General features: G+C 38.3%; 1 long non-coding RNA gene across 1 annotated transcript; it reads right to left on the bottom strand.

The window, feature by feature from the left end:
• Window positions 1-734: 734 nt before the first annotated feature.
• On the bottom strand, window positions 735-1,876 carry LOC143720462 (uncharacterized). The gene is made up of 3 exons (XR_013196569.1): window positions 1,791-1,876; window positions 1,628-1,707; window positions 735-1,177 (listed from the first exon to the last, which is right to left on the bottom strand). It is a non-coding gene; the product is annotated as an uncharacterized LOC143720462 (long non-coding RNA).
• Window positions 1,877-6,776: the final 4,900 nt, after the last annotated feature.

A 6,776-nucleotide genomic window follows, 5' to 3' on the forward strand; every position in this document is an offset into this window, starting at 1 on the left:
AATAGATTTCATATATGTACATCTCATTACATTAGTATACAAATACACAAGAAGCATAGTAATAAAATTAAGAAAACAAAAATATGTACAAATATTTTGAAAATGGATTGAACTGATAAGAGCTGCTAGATTAGAACTGCCAGTAAGAGAAATAGAGAAGAGAAATTAACAGCATTCTGTAAAAGAAGCGTGACAGGCCATCAGAATCTAATTACATAGGGAAGCATAGAGGTAACAATAAAAAAAGAAATAGTCAATTTTTTCTTTCATTGTTTTGGTGATTTCATTGTCTCTGGGAATCCTCTGAATAAACATGTCTTCCTGTGTGTAGACAACAAAGTCACACCAGTCCAAACCAGAAATCAACATCTGGCCCTGGACCTGCCAAAAGTACGAATGAGATTTCCTTAATGTGTGTGTGCCCTCACTGATCTTAATATATGGGCAATCAACATAGCTTGCTACATTGGGGCATTTAATCTCAACAAGGCCAAACACTGTCTGCCCCTTTGGATCATACACGATGCCATCAGGTGATGACCCCATCCAGGGTGCGTCAGGGTGGATAAGGAAACCACAGGGATAGTGGTTAACCTCCCTTACTCTGCAGTACTCCTCTACAGCTGCTGGTTCCATGTCAAGCCCCCTCCTCATGTCTGCAGTCTGATGGCTAGGTCTCAGAAGTCTTTTGGCAAAATTTTCGGCAGAGCTCTGTGCCCTGGTGTGACAGACCTCTCTGAATTTTGAGGAGGTGATGCGGGGCTGCCTTAGCTGGTGCCACTCAATGCAGGAACTCTGCTCTTTTGTGCTGTTGGCAATTTTGTGTGCTGTCTCTAATGTTGTTGCCAGGGACATCATGTGGTGCTGCTGATGTTCAGTGCAGACAAAAGAGCAGGTAGAGGGTCCCAGCCTGTAACCCTGAAGTGGCAGCTGTGGGGGAGAAGGAGCATCTGGGTGGGGACAGGTTTTTGGAACTCTTTTTGCTGGCATGTGATAAGACAACACACTTCCTTCTTGCACTTTTCCAAATGCAGAGTCAACCAGAGGAACATTAATGTCCATAGCCATAGTTGTTATCAGTGGAGCCGCATCACTTGGAAGATCATGGTAGACTTCATCCACCCTGAGTGTGGAAAGTTCAGGCAGAGCTGAACTGACACCCTTATACAAGTTGCTCCTATGGAAAAGACACAATATATATATATATATATATATATATATATATATATATATATATATATATATATATATATATATATATATATATATGTTTTTAAATGAGCCATAAAGTAAGTTACATATAAATTGAACGAACAAACAAAATAAAAAAATAAAATAGGCTTTATTTTTTTTAAAAGCCATTAGAGATGGTTAGGACTTTCTTGCTTGAACAACTATCTATACTGATAGTCACTGATATTGTCACTGATCAGTGAGACCTCAAATAAAGTAGTCATCTGATCATATGAGACACATTGTATGTTAATTTCCATTGTTAGTATTTATACTAATACTAACAATGGAAATTAACATACAATTTGTCTCATATGATCAGATGACTACTTTATTTGAGGTCTCACTGATTATAACAGAAAATGTCTTTAATGATAATAACAACAATACTAACCTGATGCCTTCCACCAGTTTTCGTTCCTTGGGTCTGGCTGAAAGAATCACCATGTCATTAACCAGACCAGGTTTAACACCCTGCATTTAAACAAAAAAAGGTTATCAATAAACAGAAATATCCATAAATAGAATCAAAGTACCCTGTTAGAAACATTAGTTACCATGGTTCTTGGCTTATGCCATTTCTGTTCAGTCTCTGTGCAGCTGTGTGTTGGGGGAACAGAGGTGATTCTTAGCTGGCAATAATGTCCAGTCTGGTACAACAGTGCTGCCACATGATTACACAAAGCTGTACCTGCCACACAGGTACACTGGCAGCTTTGTAGCTGCAGAGGACGGGCATCCCTAAGCACAACCTGAAAATACACAAATCTGTTACAATAGAATAAAAGTGCAGTTTTTAAAAAGGAGAATGCATGAGTACAGTGAGAATGTTCGACAAAACAAACAAATAATATGTACCATCGACATAAAAAGATGACATAAAAAACTACTAAATTTGTAGGAGCTAAAATTGTAGCCAAAATATAATTTATTATTAATATAATTATTTCTCACTTTACTCATCATCAACAGTGGACACAGAACGTGTGTCAATGCAGTGAAACAGAATTCAGTTTCTGTGAATCCCAGTGCTTACTAACGTACGTTACATATTTAAAAATCGATAAATATTCCAACACACCAATATTATTAATGGTAGGGTAAATTAAATATGTATTTAAAATAACCTTTAGTAGGATTATGCGATGATTCACAGAAACTTGATCTGACGAACGGAACCTGTCTCATGAAACAGCCTGCACTGAACCTGCAGGATAACTTTCCCTTACGCTCAAGGTGTGAGGCTTTTGGCTTTTCCTCATTGATCTGTAGCACTCAGCCCTAATGGTTACCTCTCCTGTACTTGAATCCTTGTTTGAAACTGACATTGACAAAGGCGTTAGGAAAATTAGATGTAATTGACACATAATAGTAGACAGACCGACACAGACACATAGCCTACGTAACACCTGCTGCGCTAGCTAGATAGCATGCATGCTAAGGGCATGTAAACACAGAACACGTCCAGATCTTACCTTCAAAATTGTGGATGTAGCTCGAAACGTACAACTTGAAGCCCTTCTCCTTCTTGGTTGTCGATGTATGACACAATGTTTGTATAATTCGACTCACGTCGTTGACCGTAACCCTAGGGACATCTTAAAGCGACCGAGTGAAAAACGCCATAGTTGCTATTGACGCTACGTGCGCCGGCGACAACCGGATGTGACTTAGCTGGCTGACTTGGAATGCGGAAGAGAGTGTGCATATAGCCTATTGGTGCGGTGACAGTGCGTGTTCCTCGACTGATGGACTGAGAAACGTGGGGGGGGGTAATCTTGAGGGACGAAGATCTATGTGTGTCTCCCTGATACTTGTATGTTATTCTCAGTGGTTGGTTTAATTTGGGTTTTGTATCGTTTGTTCTTTTTTTGTGTTTGATCCCCTGGTTGTGATTTTGTTTATTTTTTTGTCCAAAGAACAGGGAATGACCCACCATCACCCCCTATTGTGCTGATTCCGGCCCATTAGTATCAGCAGGTTGCCGGTGTTGCAATCGAAGAAGGACGGCCTCTTTTGGCCATGTGTGACCCATCCACTTCGTAGACCTAGTTCATGTGTAAAGTGTATGTGTCTCTTGTTTATTACTGTTGTATTGACTGTTCTTGTCTTTTCCCTTCAGAATCTGGGGGATACGTGGTTCCTGAAGTCTTCTGGGTGTGGTGGTGGTTTGACTGACAGCTTGCAGTGTTCACAGTGTGTGGAGTGTGGTGAGAGTACGAGTGATTGCTGTGTCCATCCGATGAGCAAGACAGATTCCCCAGGTTCTGAAGTGGTAGGGGCGTTTCCGTGTGTGTGTGTGTGTGTGTGTGTGTGTGTGTGTGTGTGTGTGTGTGTGTGTGTGTGTGTGTGTGTGTGTGTGTGTGTGTGTGTGTGCGTGAACGCGCGTGTATGTGAAGTTTGATTTATACGCTTTTAGGATTTATTACCAGAGATTGTGTTGTATTTTATTAAATGGTGTTTCTGAATAAACTGTTTTATACCACTCTCATTGTCTGTTATCTGACGCAGCCCCAACGTATCTGTGTGCTTTGTATTTAAATTATTGGTGGGTCCCCGGACCGTTCCGGGTGGCGTAGTCGGGCTTAACCTAAAAATCCAAACTGCCACATGTTTAATCATAAACCGTTATTGAATTTGGTTTGTTTGTGTGTAAGTTAAACATCAGGGTTGTAAACTGCTTCGCTTGCGCGGATATCTGCACTGGCCTTCCCCTTTCCTGCCATGCTGCTGTTTTGTCTCCACTGATTTCTGTCTCAACCATAGACTGTTCCTTGGGTTGTAGCTACATGAGTTCATCCCAGGCTTTGGACGCCATATGCGCCTTTCAATAGATAGGTCTAACCGCAGAACCATACACTGTAAAAAAATTCCTGTAGAAATAACAGCAAATTACTGGCAGCTGTTTTCCAGTAACTTACTGTAAATTAAACTTACAGTAAAAATACTGTATTCATATTTACAGTACCATTTAACTTGCTGTAACTGTATTTACAGTATAGAGTATTGTTTACTGTAAAACACAACAATGTTATGGTATTTTCTCCACAGCAAATACAAATATATTACTTTACACTGTGAAATTTACTGTAATTTGTTTTACACTTTTACTATTTATTGTAAAACTGTACAAATTATTGTATTTCAACAGGTCTCAGTAGTAAAAACTAGTAAAACTATAAAAAGAAACAAAGACAACTGTTTCACTTTTTTTAATTTAATTGTTCAATTGTAATACATGAAATAACATTTTAATATTCTTGCAGATTGTACTATCAGTTTTTTCCAAAACCTAGCAGTAACATTTATACATAAAAGTTTCATATAAAGAGCATTTTAAAACAATTCATTAACAGATTCAGTCATAAGAACAATCTTAAAAATGTACAAATTCAGAAAACTCCTGTGTAGTGTATTTGCTCTTAGTAGCTTAATAGGTTTGCCAGCTGAAATCCAGAAACTCTTTAATGAAGGAGGATACATGAGGGTTCAGGCCAGAGTTCTTCCTTTGCACCATCTTCCCACTTCTTTTGCTGACCTGGAACTTTGAGGAGCAGTTGCTGTTGTCAGGGTTAATCCTCACAATGAACCTTAACATAACAATTTTTTTTAGATCATTTGATTTGAAAAAATTAACACATGTGTGCTCCAAATACTCACAACACAACCAAATACAGAGACACGCTGCAAATGGCACAGAACACAACGGAAATGTTTTCAGGGGAACCAAATAAGTGACGAACCCAGATAAACTTTTTTTTTTTTCAAAACATTCAGAGATGACATGTTTATGACATACAACTTTGTATACAATATACAAAATGTAATAAGAACATGAGGGTAAGATATTAATCTATACATCAGTAACATCATATGTTTTTTTGTAATGTTATGTTTAAATAAGTTTCATAGGTAATAAATGTTAGGTAATGTAGGGTCCAAAGATGAGACAGCAATTTTTTAAGTTGAGACACAGATAAATAAAGCATATTATAAAAAACTTTTTTTGTAGTTTTTTTCCCCTGAAAACATTTCCATGTTTGTTCTGTGCCATTTGCAGCGCGTTTCTGTATTTGGTTGTGTTTTGAGTATTTGGAGCACATGTGTGTTGTAAAATGGATGAAAATGTTTTTTCCTTAAAAGGTTAGTTCACCCAAAAATGAAAATTCTGTCAGTATGTACTCTCCCCCATGTTGTCCAACCCCGTAAGACCTTCGTTCATGAAGATGAACGAAGGTCTTACGGGGTTGGAACAACATGAGGGTGAGTAATTACTGACATTTTTAGGTGAACTATCCTTTTACGTTGGGCTTACCCTTCAGTGGAACACAAAAGAATGTTGGTGATCCAACACTTTCTGTTCCTGTTGACTTCCATTATATGGACACAAAAAACAATGGAAGTCAACAGGAAACAAAAGTGTTGGGTCACCAACCTTCTTCAAAATATCTTATTTTGTGTTCTGCTGAATAAGTAAGTTATGACAGAACGTGGGTGGATGATCCCTTTAATGTTTACCTAATATTATGGCATATTGCAAGATGTACTTACCTCTGAATGAACTCCAAAGTAGTGGCTGCTTCCACTTGGTACTCGATGTTAAGCACATAATAGCAACCGAATAGAACAGCAAATGCAGAAGACAAATCTGGTAGGTAAATTTCAGGAAAGAGGACTTTGCCTTCAATTGACAGCATCCATTTTTTGCTGTGTAGAACTGAATCCCCTAAAAAATAATAATAATTAATTAATTTATAGTGTTTAACTTTGCAAAAACATTTAACATTTGGTTTTGATGTCAGTGACAATATGTGGATGGAGCTTTTCACATTAGTTTAAAATTATAGTTTACCCAAAAATGACAAACATCATTTAGTCACCCTTGTTATTCAAAACTTATTTTAGGTAATGTTAAAGTGTTAGTTCACCCAAAAATGAAAATTCTGTCATTAATTACTCACCCTCATGACGTTCCAAACCCATAAGACCTTTGTTCATCTTCAGAACACAAAATAAGTTAATTTTTGATGAAATCCGAGAGCTTTCTGTCCCCTCCATAGACAGTTACGTCATTGCAACTTTCTGATATCAGGATCAATCCCAGTCAGTTCCTTAAAATGTGCGCATAAGAATCTCTTTGTAAAGAGTAGAGGCCACCTTGCCTGAATATCTGTGATACTGGGTGGAGGGCTGGCATTAATGCTGTGACGTTGTGCAATGAATGTAATTTTCATTAATTCCTGGACTTTGCCTCGCTCGGCTGCACGAGGTCATTCTTGGGAAAATAGACTAAGGATCTCCTGTCTCTTTATCTCTAAAGAATCAAAGGTTTCCCCTTCAGGAAGTTCAGTAGGGTTCCAGGTCACACAGCCATAGCTATCCAGTTTAGCGGATTTGGATGTTGAAGGTTGGCTATCATCTACTTCGTCTCCTGTTCGTTTAGGTTTTCTAAGTCGAGCCATTGTATTGTTCCGGTTAAGATGTTCCACCCTTGTCTTCAACTGACACAACAATGAGTAGTAACCACAACCAATTAACTCTCC

The sequence above is a fragment of the Siphateles boraxobius genome, unplaced genomic scaffold (genome assembly GCF_051911475.1).
Source record: "Siphateles boraxobius isolate OS27281-9 unplaced genomic scaffold, OSU_SipBor_1 65, whole genome shotgun sequence".
Classification (NCBI taxonomy): domain Eukaryota; kingdom Metazoa; phylum Chordata; class Actinopteri; order Cypriniformes; family Leuciscidae; genus Siphateles; species Siphateles boraxobius.